Source organism: Xiphophorus hellerii, chromosome 13 (assembly GCF_003331165.1).
Source record: "Xiphophorus hellerii strain 12219 chromosome 13, Xiphophorus_hellerii-4.1, whole genome shotgun sequence".
NCBI classification, from domain to species: Eukaryota; Metazoa; Chordata; class Actinopteri; order Cyprinodontiformes; family Poeciliidae; genus Xiphophorus; species Xiphophorus hellerii.
In genome coordinates, this window is record NC_045684.1 from 6,101,688 (window position 1) to 6,120,350 (window position 18,663).

At 36.8% G+C, this 18,663-nt stretch overlaps 1 protein-coding gene across 1 annotated transcript in view; it reads left to right on the forward strand.

The window, feature by feature from the left end:
• The window catches only part of LOC116731683 (glutamate receptor ionotropic, kainate 5-like), a 207,830-nt gene that overhangs the window by 97,232 nt on the left and 91,935 nt on the right, over positions 1 to 18,663 (forward strand). The gene's annotated exons all lie outside the window — the stretch shown is intronic.

Here is an 18,663-nt window from a genome sequence, read left to right on the forward strand (position 1 = left end):
TGGCTGTGGCCTTCCAAACCACTTAAATCTTGGGATGATCCAGCTGCCTTTCAAATGAATCCCAATGCACTCAAGTCAAATATTGAGTGATTTAAATATCCCCAGGACAAATCAAGTCTGAATAAATGTGTGTTCTGCAAACCTTTTATATTTTCCCCCAGCAAAAATAAGGCTAACCCAAATCCTTCACATAGTTAGGTGTGTGCTTATTATAATGCATTATTATCTCCTTTCATCAACCATTTTAGCAACAGAGGTTAAGTTCAGAAGCTGTCTGCAGGTCTCATTAAACAGGAATAAGTCACAGTCTGAGTGAGCAGTGAAGAAGTGTGTGTCATTAATTAAGAGGGTTTCCCATCTCCATCTACTTAAAAGGAGTGAAGATGTGTGCTTTTAGAAAAAGCAGAGATTCAGTGGAAGGCTTGTTGTGTGAGTGCTGAGGCGAGCATCAGTGCAGGATTTTCCTTTGCTGTGAGAATGTGTGAATGCATATTTGTGTGCGCTTTCCTCTATGTACCTCCTCTAATTAGCCCTGGCTGTAAATATTTAATGCTACAGCAACTTGAAAATGCAAGGTTGTCAGATTGTCATATAGCTCACTTTGCTCAGCAAACCTCTGCATGTATTCATTTGACACACCAGAGTCTGTTTGTTTTCGTCTGACTTCTTTATAGGGGAAGCAATGGAATATTATGCATCAAACACCTCCAAACACAAATGTGTAAATTAATGCTCCACTGTTTGATGAAGTATCAAATCTTTTAAATAAAAACAGACAGAGAACTGCACATGGTTTTGTATATTCAATTTCAGTATTTGTATTCATATTGTGTCTTTGTTATGCAAATCCTGCTTAAATTATGAAGCACATTAAACAACCCCAGAGGACCAAGGTGCTATAAAGAAGAGTAAATAAAAGAAAATAAAGATGTAACTCAGGAAAAAGGCATATAAATAAAATACATAAGATGCATAAAACATGGCTGGAGCTAGACATGCTACGTGACACTATATAAAGCAAGGGAGGTGAAGAAATGTACATTAAGAGTAGTAGTGAAATTTCAACTTTACGAAAAACATAATAATCTGATGTAATAAACATGAACTGATGAAGTAATGTTTTACCATTATGGAAATGTTGCAACCAACAACCAAGTTTTCAGTCCTGTTTAAAGGAGCCAACAGTTTCTGCACATCTCAGGTTTTATGGGTGTTTGTTCCAGAGCTAAGGACAATCTGAATGCCATTTCTATTGTTTAGTTCCAGTTCTGGAAACTGAGTGAACAAGGCTCAGATGACCTGATGGGTTTATATAGTTCATATTTGACAAGTAACTGAAATAGACTTGAGGCTAGGGACATTCAGTGCCTTACAGACTGATTACAAATAGGGAGTGAGTGCCCAGAGTACAGAATTTTTATGAGCTGCAGCCGCCTGTGTGAAGACATACCTAAAATTTCTGTATGTCTGCATAATAGAGACTCCTTCACTTTAAAACATGCATGTAAGGTTACCTGTCAATAGAAATCGCTTTGCCATATGTTGGACTGGTTATTCGTTTCCCCACTGACTTCTGGAGACTGGCACAATCCCTTCAATGAGGAAAAAGAATATATAGAAACATAAATGGATGGAGTTTTCTTAAGGCTGTAATTGTCTAGAGTGCATTTCCTGTTTTTTTTTTTTTCTTCCTTGACCATGCTACTATTAGATTATTTATTTTTTTCTCTTTGTGGTCTTTCTGATGTCAGAGATTTTGCTTGCAGAACAGATTTCTCTGCCATTTTTGTTCCAAGAAAGCCTGAACCAACTCCACCGTAACTCGAGATGCAAATTTAGAGAGTGTGGTGTTATGGTTAAAACATGTAAAATTTGTTCAGAGCTGGTATCAGCAGATTGTGCTCTTTAGCTTCACGAACACCCCTCCAAAGAAAAAAGTCTCTTAATTTATTATAGTGGGGTTGATTTTAAAAAGCACCAGTCTTCTCCTTTTTTGGTAATTGTCCAACAATTTGTCATACCATTACTCGAACAGCTGAAGAGAAAAAAGATGTTTTATTCATTTCTTTTGCATTGAGCTTGTGAGATCATAAAGAACACTGATCCACATACACTAATTAGGAAAGATTATGACTAGCATGGGTACCTTGGTTTGTGTCTACGGTAGCCCAAATGCAACCAGCTGCAATGCGCTGTATTCTGACAATTTATTAGAACCCAGGATAATGTATTTGTCTGTAAAAGTGGACCAAATGAACCACATTCATGATACACACATTCATGAGATCACTTCCTTTCCATTCTTGAGCTACATTTGGTAGATACAGACCACTGCAGACTAGAAACGTCCCACAAGGGCAGCAGCTTTGGAGATGCTCTGACCCACTTTTTTGCCATCCCAGTTATGCCCTTACAAACCTACTGAAATTCTTACACTTTGTTTGCAACATTTTTCATGCTTCCAACATCAACTTTAACAGCAAAATGTTAATTTACATTCAAATATACCCTCTACCACCTACTAACAGGTGCCAAAATGAAAAGACAATCACTGCAACTCATTTCACCTTTCAGAGGTCATAATTTTACACCTGATCATCTGTATTGTTTGGTAGAATGTCTTTATGGTAAATGCTTTGCCTACGCCTTGGATGGTCCCTGACATCAAGCTAAAAATCTACATTTACTGCCAAACTAGGAGGCTTTTGCATCCCTACGGGTCGGTCACAAGTCACATCCACAGAGTGTTGGAGATGTGTTGCCAAGGAAACAAAACTGTGCTAGAGGAGAGGGATAAGGAGGTGCAGACAATACAGTGAACTACAGTATATGCAGAGTAGAAGCTCATATGCATCGTCAAGCCAACGTTACAATGTATGCATAATACGTACATCCTGTACTATATTCACTTCCAGTACTCTGAGACATTGTCCTCCGGCAGCTCTCACTATTTCATAAAACAAAAAAGAAAGGAATAAATAAGGTGGTGAAACAGAGCTGGTCACATTAATAAAAACAGCATAGAGAAGATAAAAAAACAGACCTCACAGGCAGACAGACAAAAGCTCAGACAGTGATGTAGAGTGACAGTGACAGAAGAGAAGGGAAGGTTTTGGCCATTCGGGTGCCCACCAGCATTTAACACCTCCCCAAGAGACAGGAATGATCCTGTCACTGACAACGGAGAGAGCCATGTTTTAATTTTAGCAACAGCCTGATTAACGTTTTGCCCAAGTTGCTGGCCTTTTTTCATGACTCTTAGCCTCTTGCTTGCGACAGGTTGCCATGGGTCAGACAAATTGGAGGGCAAAACAAAGCCTGCTGTCAATCATTGTTTTATTTCTTGTGTAAAAAAACGAAAGATGGGGACAGAGGCACGATTGAGACAGATAAAGAGAAGATGATGCATGTTGATGGGGTCTCTTGTTTAACCTCACATTAATTTAATATTTACTATGAAATGTATGATTGCTTAAAAGACGTTAAATCAATATGTATGAGAAAGCTAGTGAATCGGCCTGGACACAATTGGCATTCTAATGCCATATCGAGCCTTGAATAAAAGCTGGCACAGTGTGGTGAATCAATGATAAATCTGAGAAACTAGAGAAAATATGTTATATATTTTATTAATCAAAAATATGACAACTCTTCTCCTTTGAGTTTTTGTAGCAGAATTCTCAGGTTCTCCAGTCACAAGGGATGGTCTCTTTTCACAAACCCTCTGGTGTTTTCCAAAACAGAAAGTCTTGGAATGTTTAAAATGTACCAAGAACTGAGTTTTAAAATTTAAATTTACCAGTCTTGCTTTTTCTCCAGATAATGAAAGGAAGTTCTGTTTAGTTCACTTGTTCAGCTTGGCTTTTTATCCAATTAGTGCAATTTGGAATATAATTAAAACACTAAATGACCAACATGATTATAGATGAGAATTACTGGGCCAAGTATATCTTATCTGAAAGAGGAAAAAACATTCAGTTAATAGCAGCATTAATTGCATGTAAAATGTAAATGGAGAGCAGTAGAAAAAAAACAGCATAATTAAAAAGGGATTTTGCAAGTTCGCCAGGAGTTTAAGCCTATGAGTAACCAAATAACTATACCATACTGTATATACTGAACCTATTCACTACTTATAGGTTTTTGTTGATTGATGGCTTGCTCTTGAATAGGTAGCTTTAGAAATTCCAGTGTGACATCAGCATGAGACTAATACTCTTTCACTATTTTGCTTCAAATATTTTAGTTTTCTTCATCTTATTTAACATGTCTCTCTTTTGGTTGATTCTCAAAATTTAATAAGTAATGAGAAAAGGCAAAGGTAAATACAACTTATCAAAGCATTACTTATCTCTCCTGACACACATGTGATGTGGTCTAAGCAAGCAGTCTAAACAAGAAAGGACAAAGTTCAGTGTCAATTAAGGAATGTGAGTCTCAAAGAAGACATGTTTGCAAAAGGAATCAGTTGAAAGGGTTGAACAAAGCTTTGGTATTGCTAGGCCTTTGCTTTGTCTCTCAGTAGCAAACTTCTGTAATCCCTCTTGTAACGCTTGAATGGATTGCAGGATGCCTTTATTACAGCTGTGTGGCAGGTTTCTTTTTTCCAACCCTTTTTCATTGCCTCATCTTCAGATCTCCATTTAATCTTGAGAGTTGTATATCTTCACTGATTTCAGAGAAGTGTTAAACTTTAGGCACTGCCAAGACAACAGTGTTTTATCGACTTTAATTGACAAGAGGGTGTGGCCATCAGACTTATGAGCACAGACTTGCAGAAGTTCTCCACAGTTTATTGGTAGGATTTTTGAGAACTTTTCTTTCACAATATTAGGCTTGGTTTAAAATCCAAAGTTTTGCAATATGGTCTCTGTCCTAGGTCAGAATCACTGCCTTCTTTTATTGAAAATCTTACTATAACATTATTTAATGTAATGACATGCATTGTATTCCAAGTTACACTTCTGCAAAAATCAGACTTAATCTAATCTTATGATGAAAGTTATGATAAAAACAGACTTACAAAAAGATCATAAGTACATCCTTAATTGTCTAGAGAGTTTGTTTTACTGAGATGTCCCACATCTTAATTGTTTGTCTTTATCATTCAATAAATTAAAATGTCACTGGAAGTAATTCAGTTTACTAGGAAGAATATGTAATACTGATGATCAGATATTAGCAAAATAAAAATAGTGGCACAGGAAATAAGTATTTAGTAAATTCACTAAAACATCTTTATAAATAAGCAGAAAAGTAAATGACATAGTTTTCTAGACTTTGGTTAATAATAGGAATAAACCACTTAATCTGCACTTGTATCCTATGCCTTCTTACTCCTCCTCTTCCTCAGGATTTCTTAATTTCATAATCTCATTTTCTCAGATACTTAGTTCCTGTCTAATACAATTTTATCACACATAACGTTTTTATGGACTAATTTTCTTTACATTTGTTATGTGTGTATTACGTGGGTTACTGCAGACATTCATTGTGAATTTTATGTGAACAGGCCCATCAGAAACACATTTCCTAATAAAATTACTAATTTGCCCTGCTATACATGAGGGGATGAGTGCAAGCATAGCATATATTTAATGTGATGTTTTTAAATCTATTTTTATGGCACACTAGCAGATCAAGCAGCATTAGTCAATGTCTTTACATTTCTTGTTTTTGCAATCTACACTAGAACAGTAGTCAATATTGAGTGAAATCATTGTGCTTGTTTACCGAAAGAGGTACAAACAACAACAAAAAATACAGTCAGTTATTGTCTTCTTCTTCACATAAGGAAAAAATCTTATGTGGCAAAATTGGTTCATTAAGCTCAGGACTCTATTGTAGTTTCAAGTAAATGAAACAGTAAAAATCTACAGTAGGCAGTAAAAAATAAAACTCGGGTTGGCTTTTCAGTAAATTGAGTTTAAATGTTTTTCCTGCTGTACTTCAATCTATTTTTCACCTGTGTGAAACTAAAAAAGCATCTATCATGTTGAGCATTTTTATATGATTTTATGTGCCATTGTTGAATGTTGATGATCTCTGCAGGTCAACACACAACACAATTCAAAACCTTTACCGTCTTCTTTGGCCTGTCCTTTTACAGCCCCGTTTTGTACGTAAGCTGCATAAGAGCCAGGTCTGTCACATGACCAGAGTGGAATTTATATTCAGAAATGTGTGCAGTAAGGTCCTTTTCAGACACAAGGCAATTGGTGCACTTTTGAAGAGTGTTGTTAGTGAGCCTGCACAGAAGCAGACTTGGCTTTGGAGGGCCTTCCAACCCCCTCCCACTTAGGGCTAATTGGTTTAGAGTGCAGCTTAATGTGGCAGACCCTCAAAGTGAATGGACTGAGAGTGGACTAGAGGAGGGTGAATGGGGTTGGATTGGAATTGGTCCAATGTCTCTAGACCCAGTCAAGAAGCACTATAATAATATAAAGACCAGAAGCAGAACATCAGGCTTGACTGATCACAAACATACATAATTTCATATAGTTGACTCATTACATACCACTTGTGTCAGCCGTTCTCATTAAGACCCAGTGAGTTAAAATGTCCTAAAGGGCAGATACCAAATAGTTGTGGATTTGTACTTGATCTGTGCACTGTGAGATATAAAATTATGGCTATTAAAGTTAAGAAAATGGCTATTAAACATAACATGAATGAACAAATTTTAGGCGAATTAACAGCTAGAAAGAAACTTGAACCCACGGTTGAATTCATTTTGGTGGCAGACTCCCACCTCCACAGTGTGGGACCTGTTGGCATTTCCTGTGTTTCATCTCCGCTGACACTCCTCCAGAGGTTGATTTCTCCTCTCTGTTGGTGTTAGCCTGCAGAGGAGCTGAAGTCACAGAGGATACTGAACCTTGTAGGTGTGAACGATCCCACAGGAGACAAACCTTCTGTTCATCACTCTGCTCTTCCTTTTCACACTCAAGCTTTATTTCATTTTCTCCACCTCACTCTTTTTTTCCCCCCATCATGTCTGTTCTTTGCTTCTTCCTCTGCTGCAGTGCTGGAAAGCTTCCAATAATTCAACAATGTTTTTTATTAACTAGAGGCTGATATATTATTCTCTTTGACTCATAGTTATGTTTGTGTTTTTTTCTGCTGAATTTCATTTCTCATTTCTTTTCGTTCTTGAAATGAAAAGCTGTGGCTATCTCGTCAGTTAAACTCTTTTAACAAGGTCATTTTTTAAAAGACATAGCAACAGTAACACCAAAAGAGAAAAAGAAAATCCACTTTTTCATGTCGAGAGCCATTAATGAGATTTCTCAAATTGTTTGATATTGAATGTAACTTAGACTTTGCCTTGGATGTTTTGACATCAGCTTTGTCTTTGAAAGTCTGACCAATTTCTCTGGTTGTCAGACAGGAAACATCACACCTGTCTTCTTGGGTCCAATCAGCGACATCTTAACTCAGTCACCGCCTCCATAACCCCTGCTTCATTTAAGGATATTTTCAGTTCATCCCTCATCTCCAAAGCCTCAGCCTCATTATATGAGCTCTTCGCTCACTTTCTCCTGCCAAAATTATGGAGGTTATGGAGGTCCCTGGAGGGTGAGCCTCCCTCATGTCCTGCTTCTCATCTTGGTTATCTGTTAAGCACAAATTTGTTCCTTAAGGACCCCTCTCAGTTTTTTGCTCCTAATAAGGGCATCAAAAATATTTCTCCTCTAGTACTTGTAGTGACAAGGTGGTCAAGGAGCACAAGTTTCTGTTTCAGATGTGGAGACACTCAATGATTGGTCTCCTCAACTTCCTGTTCCTTTACCCAAATTAGGGAACCAGGTTCACCCTTTCCTGTTTGTCATTACTGTCTATACCAATGGCTGTCAGAACAACCTTCAAGTGATTAATCATGTCTGCAACAAGGAGCTGGAGGTAGATTTGTTCCCTCAAGTCAGTTGATACCACTCTAACTATCCTGTTCAGTCATCCATCAGGCCTCCCAAACTTTGTTCCTCCATGAGACAGTGTCCAGATCCCCAGCATGTCCGCAGCTGTTCCATCGAGGTTGAACTGACCAGGTTTTCTGGACTAGAGAGGCAAAACCACAACCTGCTTCTAATTTCAAAAACTGAAGGCAAAATATTGCTGTTTATGGTTGCCCTTGTCTTGTCCTTGACAACTACAATTTTGCAACTTTTTGAAAAATTCCTTCTCTAACATATCTGAATCACCTGAGTGTTTCATTACAAGGCCTCCGCAGAGTTGAGTGACATGCTGATGAGAGGATTTAGATGTGTTAGACGTATTTATGCAAAAGTTGCTAGATAATAGTTTGGACACACATGCTGTAGAACAATTGAAAAATGCTTTTTGTACTTCTAAAGAACCTGGTCAGTAAAAGCTCCAGTGATCCTTAACATGATCAAATAACACTGATTAGAATCCTTAATGTCTTTCATTTTTTTCCGAGCGGTCCAGCAGTCAATAATTTGAAAAAAGTCAAACTCCAGTTTTACATAAATGTTTTTAATAATCTGATAAGTTGTAGATATGATTTTATGTTAGATGAGAAAGAAGTGTAATGTTTAAAATAAAATAAAAACACTTTTAGATCAAAGAAAACTAGTTTGCATTGAACAGAAATATCAGAAGGTCAAAGCAATTATTAATGCAAAACAAAACATCTTCTGTTTTCATTGATCTTCAAGAATACATTTACAAAACTGTTGTGTCACTGAGAGCGTTGTGTTTCCTGAGACAGACACGATTAGCAGAGATTTACACACTACTATACATTCTTGCTCCAAGTGTGCAGGCAGATGAGTTTTCACAACCAAAATCCTTCTTATTCTTTTTGTTTTGTGTCCTGAATCTGGAGTTCTCAAAGAGGGTTTCTGACAACACATTCAATGCACTTCAACCTACTTTTCTTTTTCTCTTGTACAGTCTGCAGAAACTATGCCACATACACAGTGGTGCTTGCAGTGATACAGATTCTGTTCAAAGCTCTCCAATTTCCATTTTTACATTGTTGTTTTTATGAAGAGAAGAAGTCTTATCTCCTCCACATCATGGGCTTCTTCTACATAACTGTTTCAGCTCGAGATGCATTTTCTCTCCTGTTATCTTTTGTCTATCAATCTACTTCTCTTTTCATTTTGGCTTTTTTTTGTCTCTGCTGTCATTCGTTCCGAATATCTTTTTCTCTCAATCTTGTTACATTGTTTGGTGAAGGTCAGCATTTGACATTGAAGCATGTGCTCTCCACAAACGCACAGCAGAGTTGAGATTTGGTTGTCTGAGTCATTTTTTCTCTCTCAGAAGAGAGAATTGAGTAAGAATTTAATCCTTTGGTAAAGCAGAGTAAGTCTCTGTTCTCTGCAAAGACTTGAGAGACTGAAGCCCAAATCAGGCTTGGACCATTTCCTGAATATTCTGCCACAGCTCTTTTGCATGAACCTGGTTATAATCTTGAACTGTGACACTATGTTAGCTGATTAATTACACTGAGTGTTTCAGATTATGTATGAACTTTTGAGCATATAATCCCTGTTCTCTACAACTACATGACTGGATCACAGCAAATTTGGAAAACTTGGTTTCAGTGTGATAGCACAGCATGAAAAGAATCTAGTTGAAGGGGTTTGTGTGCAGAGCCCTGAACCCCATCCAGCATGCCATTTTACACCATGATTTGCACATCGAACAGCTCTCTGTGGCATTGTTTTCAAGAATTAAGTAATAAGAAATCATGCACAAAAACTACAAAATCCTCCACCTGGAGCAACATTCTCCAGTGATCAGCCAGCAATAGCCAGAATAATAATGACTAATAACGACTCGTCATTATTTTGACTGATGACACTGCCTCTGAGTACAACAGCTGACACTTATGACGAAGACGGAAGTATAATTGAAACATGTGAGGTATGCCTGAAGAGACAAAGTAAACTACGCATCTAGTAAAATAAACTCTAAGACTTTGTTGCATATAGACACAATGAGTTTTATTGCAAGAAAATTGGAATTCATAAGCCAACCAGCCATGACTTTCAAGAGTTTAAAAAGTCACACATATCGCTGCAAAAGACTAAATACAATTTTGGGTTTTAATCTGAGTATAGAATCTAAACAGCAAATTAAGATGTTAAAAAATATTTTAGTCTTCCAGCAACCAGCACATCTAAGCCCTGGGATAATTTGGGGTTGCTGTGTTTCTCTCTAGCTGAAATCCGTACTGCGTGGTAGCCCTGATCATATCTCTCGACAACTGGGTAACTCTTACTCTATGATGTGCAAGCAGGAGCTCTCTGCAATCTTATTTTGCACAAGGCCTGGCTACTTATTGACTTTGTAGTGCAGTCTGAATTCAAATTTAAAGAGGCTTCTTTGGTAGTATTTTATCCAACAAATGTACAGGAGGGAAAATACACTTAGTACCGCTACCTTCCAGGTAAAAGGCTGTAAGCCAAAACAGCATGCAGGGATGACATATCACTTTATCTTACAGGCTCTGATGGGGGAAAAAGTTTCTGATAAGTAGGACTTTCAAGATGAATAGGCTAATTCATTATTTTTGACTGGGCCCCAGATGTTAACGTCACACATCATGAGTAAGAGTGAGCTGCCAGCTGTCTTCTGTACAGGTGAAATTGATTAATGTTGTTTCTTTTTGCCTGTGATTTGTTGCTGTCAGTTTCAGAGATTCTATGCAAAACATTTGGAGTGCCTTGAGAGAAAATTTGCATTTCCTCTAGGTGTGGTATTCCCATCAATGATGATTAGTGCTGGAAGACATAAATACCTGCAGCTCATTTTCTGACAGATAGAAGCTGATCAAACATTACCCAATAGACAGTGTTGGACAGTTTTTTTTTTACTTGTGTAAAACAGATTCTGGTAAAATAAATTATGCCTGTGTGCTTTAAAAATATAATTGAGGTCGTCCCTATTTTCTTTATAGTTTCTTTATGCCACGAAAAGACCACAATGGGGCAAAAGGAGTCAGACAAATGGATAAATATATTTTTGATCCTGCTTCTTCCTCTCACCTCTCCTATTTTGTCCTCACCTCTCCCTCCTTTCTCACTCAGCTAAGTTCCTGCACACCTTCACATAAGCCTTGCCTCAGAAATTAGAGTCTAATTGACTCTCTAATTTCTACTCTCCATTTCTCCCCACGTACATCCTTCCATTTTCCAACTCCTCTATATTTGCTGACAGTGGAGTTGGTAGTTTTCCCTGCTGGCTTGCCTCCGGAGATTTCACCCGGTCGGTCCAAGTCTCCCAGGGACAAAGGAGACCCAGAGGTCAATCCATCACCTTCACACCGCTGCACAGGCCCTTCCACTCATCTGCTTACGTGTGTCTTTGTCTAGTCATCAGTTTGCCATTGTTTCTCCATCATATTCATAGATTTTTCTGTGCTTTGAAAAAAAAACATCAGCAAAGCCATTTAAAATGAGCAAAAGCTATTCTTTGATCTCCAAGATATATTTAATATTTGCAAAAATAGCAAATATCTGAACAGACTTAGCTAATTTTGATATTAGCAAATTATGATCATTTAAAGATCAAATCATTTTCATTCAAACAACTCCTACAGCAAAAAGCAAAAAATCTTGACACTGTAACGTTTTTACCCAGAAATTTTTCCTATAAAGGAGACAGTTCTTTTCACATATGTATGGAATTATGTATATGAAATCTCCTACTTCACCTGACAGTCTTGACAGTTGCATCTAAAGGGGGTATTATGCAAAATATACTTTTTTGAGCTTTTTACATTGTCATTCCCTCATCTAAAACACACAAAGTGTTGCTTTGAATCTTTAATGCATGTTTTATAAATTCTTGAATCTTCTGTGGCAGCCATTGAGGAGTGCCTTAATGCCTACTCATACAATGTGCCATCTATGTACCCAAAGCTTCACCTTGGAGCTTCAGTCCCAAGCCGAGCTCCTGACTCGCAAACAAACTATTTCTCAGTACGATGCTCCTAAGAAGGATTGTAAACGGCATCATCGAGGAACATTGTTGTGATAGTTTGCTAAAACGGCAAGTGTTTCAGCTTCTTAAAGAGACAGAGAACAATTTCAAGGCATCATATATGGCTATTATGAGATGTTAAAATGTTTTTTACCATTATTTTTGATATATACAACATTTTCATAACAACTAAAGGTAGCAAAAGGTGTATTCACACCAGCCCTGTTTAGTCCGTTTTAACCAATGTCTAATTCATTGCCCTAGAATGTCGAGTTTGTTTGGACAGCTGTGATTGTGTAATCAAGCTCTGAATCAGAACAAAAGAGTGAACTCTGGTCTTCGTGATTGATGTGAACTCTGGCGTAGTCCCAATACATAATACCAAGCAGACTGTAGACTGCTCCAAAAGCAGGAAGTGGACTAAAGCATAGGGAATTCTGGGTAAATAAAACGTAGACAAACACATGAGTCAAGCATTTGTGGGAGAAATAGCTTGTGCTGATCCCATTGCTGAATGTTGCTTTTATATATGACGTTTATATTTCATGAGGAAGGAAATTACAGTCAGTGTCTTGTTTGGAGGTTTTCTTGTTCTTTCCTTTAGTGGTTCTTGGTTCAACACGACCACAGGCAAAGGGGAAAACAAGTTGGTCATAGGGTTTGGTTCATTTGACACTGTGGTGTGAAAACAAAAACATTCCAGCTAAAAATGTTGCAAATATTGCAATTTTGCTCTTTAACCGAGTCTACTGGACTGTTAGGTGTAAAAACACCCATAGTCCCTTGATACATTGCATTCTCTTTTTCTGGCTTGCTAGTTATTACATAGCAAATACTAATTGATCTAATATGATCTAAATTTACTAATTTACTAATGTCAGAAGTACTAGTTTATGAGGAATACATTTTTCTAAAAACAGAATAAAAAGTAAAAAAAAAAAACCAAACACCTAACTTAATTAGTCATGGCTTAAGATCATTAAAGCTAAAATCAACAGCAGGAGTGGATTTGAAAAACACAATAAAACTCTACATGAAAGCGGGATCTATAAATCTCTAAAAGATTAGGGTGCCTAATCAGTATAATATCAGGTGGCCTCTTCACTGCATCCACCACGCTCTTTGAAAATGGCACTAGATTGTTTTTTAATAACACAAACAACCTGAAAATCTCTTGGATGAACAGACTTAATGTCAACACAAATTGCACCTGAATCACTAATCAGCTACCCGATTGCACAAATGTAATTTAATCTTGAGTTACTGACCTTTTTGTTTGATTCAGAATGGGTATAAATTTGATTATCTGGTGTGCATCTGATGCTGAAACTAATTCTTATCTCTGAGCATCAAATACTGCAGTTTAATCACAACCAACAGTTAAGAAACAGTCTCAAAAGGCAGCTGTAGCTCTGAAGGGAGAGGAGTCATTACCCCTCAGGATTTGTAGTCCGAACCCAGATCTGTTTGTACATGCCATACTCCTCTGACTCATTAGTATAAATGCCTTTATGGTGTAATATACTTGGATTTATGTAGTTCTACCCAGGTGTAATTTCTTGTTAATTAGTAAAGACGTACAAATAACAAGGTAAAAAAGGGATAGAAGGTAGGGGATGTCAGTATAGAAAAAGTTCATGGGGTTTGCTTGGGTTATTTATTTGTTTATATTTACAGTTTTACAAGGGAATAAACTAAATTACATAACAATATTAAATATGATAAAATGTTCTTACTGCTCTTGATCACGATCCATAAATGTTAAAGATAGATTATTTTACAGCTTACTGAGGTTAACCCTCGTTTTAGCCACTAACAAATATTACCTTGGACTCATCACTTCAAATCCTACATTAGGTCTGAATAAGACCTTTTTCAAAAAGCTGTTCCAACCAGTAACCAAACTAGAGGTACCACATACTTAAAACTTGTAAATAAGGTTCTGTATGAGGAGTGACAGAATAGGGAATAGATATTTTTTAACCTTGAAATGATCGTTTCCAGATCTTGATCTAATCCAGAGATGCAACAAACTGTCTGAAACTTATCCAGTTATGATTCAGATCATTCAGCTTTGTGGATTTTACTTCATTGTCAGTCCAAATTTAACCTTTCTCTTTTGAAAGCCAAAATGTCAACAGTAGGATGAGTGACAAATTAAGGGGAAGCCTGAAACATCAAATCCCTTAATAAGGGAATCTGACAGCTGTTATGTGGTGTGAGACATTTTGCTGGCATGTTTTGTACCCGCTTGTCATTTTAGAGGGATGGGTCACTGCAAATCAATGCAAACAAGTTCTGACTGATTACTGCCATAGTTGAAGAAAATTATTCTGGTATGTTGATTCCTGGTTGGGGTTTCTTTAGGCATATTTCAACAACAGAAACTTTCACCAAGAACCAGTGTAGTTTCCTTGGGCTTTTACTTAAATTACCCTTTCAAGTTCCAGTGTACATATATACTGTATTGTAGCCAGAAAAGGGCACTTGTGGGAAGGTAGTACTTTTTTATTTAATTGGAGCTTTTGGGGTCTCATAAGTAAAACACATTTCTGGAAAATTACTGTTCATACATAGAATTCCAGTTAGTGTCCCAGCTTTGTATAATGTGTCCAAGTTGGGATGAAGGATATAAAATGAGAAATATTTTACTGAGTCTAGAAAGGGTATGTTCAGAATAAGATTACTTAAACATATTCTGACTAAAACTATTTGGTGCTTTATTAACTCTCAATGAGAGCCCTGATAGTCAAATAATATTTATTTCAGTTGTTCAGAAAGTGAGTCGCTCTGACGTCAGGTGGAGCATTTGGCATGCCGAGGTGACTGGATCATAGTTATTGCTGACAGAGCGTCTGCATGGGATTGAGTGATAGTATTAAGTTAATACTATAACATTTGAGTGTCATGTGGGTCAATTTGTAGTATATATACAGAGCATATGTGTTTTATACATTTTATGTTATGGTGGCAATGCGACTACAGTTAAATGTAGATAAACACATTGAGAGTGATGCTCCACATTTCAAGGAAATCAGGACTCATACTGTGAAGACAGTGCAGAATATATCCAGAGATTCAGTCCACTTTGCGATATAATCGGATTTCTTTACTCCGTAGTATTTATGTAGTCATAACTTTAACCTCTTTGACTGTAAGAAAAGATCAGTGAGTCAGTATGTTCAAGACAGAAATTTAAGTGAAATAATAAATGTACTGTCTGTGACTGTTTATATTATTGTGAAGAATTGATATACTTCAAAGAAGCAAAAGGGGAAAAAAAAACAAAGATAAAAGCTTTAGCTGTATGTCTGGAATATAAACATTTCGAAAGATGTATACTATATGTTGGTTTCTCTTTCCATTCATTTTCCTTTATTATGAGCATCACAAAACTGTGATTTTTCTTATTTTTTAAAAATAAAACAATAAACCCTGGTTGGGTGGATGGATAGATATTTATTTCCATATGTTTATTTTTTAGGAATGATTGATGTTACGTGCAGAGATCAAACTTCCCTCTTCCCTCTCTGCTGTTTTCAGAGGAAGAAATGTGTTGCACGTCAACAGCTAAATGAGAGGATTACCATGTCATTATACTGGTTTGAGTCAGCAACACTGTGCTTCATGATGCCATTGCTGCAAAACAAAATCTTCTTATCCCCTGAAGGAAAAGAAAGCTAATATCCTATATTTAGGTGAGCATTAAGGCCCATTACCCAACAGATGGGGTGCTTAATTCGAAGAACTCTTCTTTTGTTGGGTGAAAGCCCTTTTTTCTTCTTCTTTTACACTGACTGCATCTGATCAGATCATGGAAGCATTATGACCTAACCTGTCACATAAATGATGTTGTAACTATCACAAATGCCTAACAACAAATTGGGTTTGAAAAAAGAAAAAGACATGAAGATTAGGGAAGACACATTAGGGAGATTATTTACCATATTTAGCCAGATCCAGTTGTATAAACACCGGATAAATCTGCAGCTTGCTGCTGAAATCTCAGTCATAGAAACATTATTTTTGGTCGTTCTTTAAAATGAAGTTTTACAACTTAGCAGAATTCATATTTATCTTCTTTAATAAGAGCTGCAAAGTCTACTGTGTTATAATTGAACAGTGAGGTAAGAGTGGCTCACTACTGCAGCAGAAAATTTTAATTTACAATTTAACATTTATGCTACTTCTGTGATGATAATTTAGGTTTCTCGAATATCTAGAAACTTGTTTTAATTTTTTTTTGGTTTTCCTTGTATATATGGCATATGTTCTGTTTAGCATAGAGATAAATATTCTGCTCTGCGACATTTGATTTCTACAGCATTTTTTGTCTTGAATGAAGGAAAAGTGTGTGAGTTGTGGGAGCCAAAACAGGACCCATGTATTCTTTGTAATTTATGTTGAGCTGCACTGATTGATTCAATACTACCATCCAATAATCTTGTTTTTATCAACCATTATGAAGAGCCTGCAATGGACAGAAGAATAGGTTTGTTACAACTCTTCAATCACAACTCAATTGTTTAATTTAAAAGCTAAGAATTGGTGTTTTTACACACAAAGAGGACAGAAATGTGTCTATGAAGATAGCTGGAGTCTCAGCATGTGCTAAATTAATGTGGATCTGCACAGCATAGATAGTAACATTTTCGGTCTAATCATTTGATAATGTGCAGGATGTTTCCATATTTATTAAACTCTTGTCTGTTGAGTGCTTTGCCTTATGTGGTGCAGTCTAAGAATGACAAATTGGCAAGTTTAGGTTGGTCTATTTTCCCAATTCAACCATTTATTTTTTTTAACACCTAGTAGTTCTTATAGACCACCTAAAAAGTGTTTTTTTAGATTCACCAACATACACAAAAAGCTAAAAAAAAAAACAGTGTGATAACAACTTTGGGAGATTTATTTAGAAAACAATGGATTGTGCTATAGCAACTGTGTTACAGATAAGTACGTTTTAGCAAAACAAATATGTAATACTCCTGTTGCATTCAGGAACGTAGGCATGTCTTGGAGTTTGTATGAGAGACTAAAACCACTGTACATGCAGGTCATATGCGGTTCCCTGAGAGTATGTGTGCAGGAACGTTTGCTGTATGATATATTCCAGAAAACTCAGGTGCAGTGAAGTGTTCCGTCATTGTGTTATTGCATATATTAAACATAAATCAAACTTGCTATGTTCATTAACTTTCTCTTCCACAATATTACCTCTTATGTCTTTGAGAATATAAGTTTGGTCTTTATTGCAGCTGCTGTGACCCACACCATCTTCACTTGTGAAGTTGATGAAGTGAGGCTTTAAAGCCTAATGCCTTGGTGCGCTCTATGTAAATTGCTGTGAATGTGTGTCAGCTAAATGTCTCCAATGTAAAATGAGATTGGATTGAAAACAACTAATAGAGCTGCGCCTGTGATTAGCCTCGGAGCTGCTGCAGCAAGCTGTGGTGCTGGTTTGTATCAGCAGGGTCCCGCTGGCTCTGTTTGCCTGCTGACATGATAGCGTTTCCTACAGGAAATACCCTAATTAATTGTTGTCATTATGTGTGTTTTTTCTCCTACCTGCAGTCAGTTCTCATTTCCTGTCACCACTCACATCACATCTCTGTCTGCTCTATTTTCATCTCTTAGACCACCATCCATTTTTGTTTTTAATTTCTAACTGTCTCTGCATGATTGTAAAACTTCCCTAGTTCCTCTTCGAATTGGTATTTTCTTCAGCTACTCATCTCTTTTATTCCTCCTTTGAAATTATAAAAATTCTTGCAGTGGATGTTGGGAAACATGAGGTTTATTTTGGAGGCAAAGCTGTTTGGAACTTCAACAAAATCAGTGCCTGGTCGCTCCCACAGAAGAAAAAGAGTGGGATTTCTTTTCAGCACCGTTGACACATTCAATGAACTCAGATGGAAAATCAGTCAAGATATTTCCTCTGTCTTGCTGCAGTTGGTTTAAACTGAACACTTGAAATAAATATCTAGTTGTCTAGTGTTGTAGTTTTGCTCTTGTGATTTTGCATCTTTCGGCATTTTTACATTAGATTAAGTGGAAAGTTTAGAGATTTTCTGTTTGTGTAGTTTTGTAAATTTTTTGCTGCAGAAAAGAGGCAGCAATCTTTGACTAGCTCTTTGATCAATTCAATCAGTAAAGGCTTCTATCTGACAAAATAATAGTACTTTAGCCCAGAATTTGAAAGTTGTTTTTGTGGCATCATTATGGCTACACAATGGAGAAAATTAAACCTTGACAGAGAGAAAGATGAGTGTTAATAATAATAATAATCATCATCATCATCAATAGGGAATTGGCTACATTATGAAGTGGCTGTCTTTTGCTGCAGAGGGAACAGCTATGCTTTGACAAATTGCACCGTGAGGAACATTACCTGGAAATATTGAAGCAACATCTTAATACATTAACGGGGAATTTAATGCTTAGGCACAACTAGGTCCTCCAAATGACCCTAAGCATTATGTCAGCTAAGTTACAAAGTGGCCTAAGAAGAATAAAGTCAATATTTTGGAGTGAACATTACAAAGTCCGAATCTCCGTCTCAACAAAAAGTTTGTGCAGATCTGATTCTTTTAGACTCTATTAGAAATGGGCAATTACTTCAGAAAATCACACAGAAGATCCCATAGAAGGATACCCAAACATTTGACCCAAGTTATTATTTTTTAGATCAAATATTACCAGAAG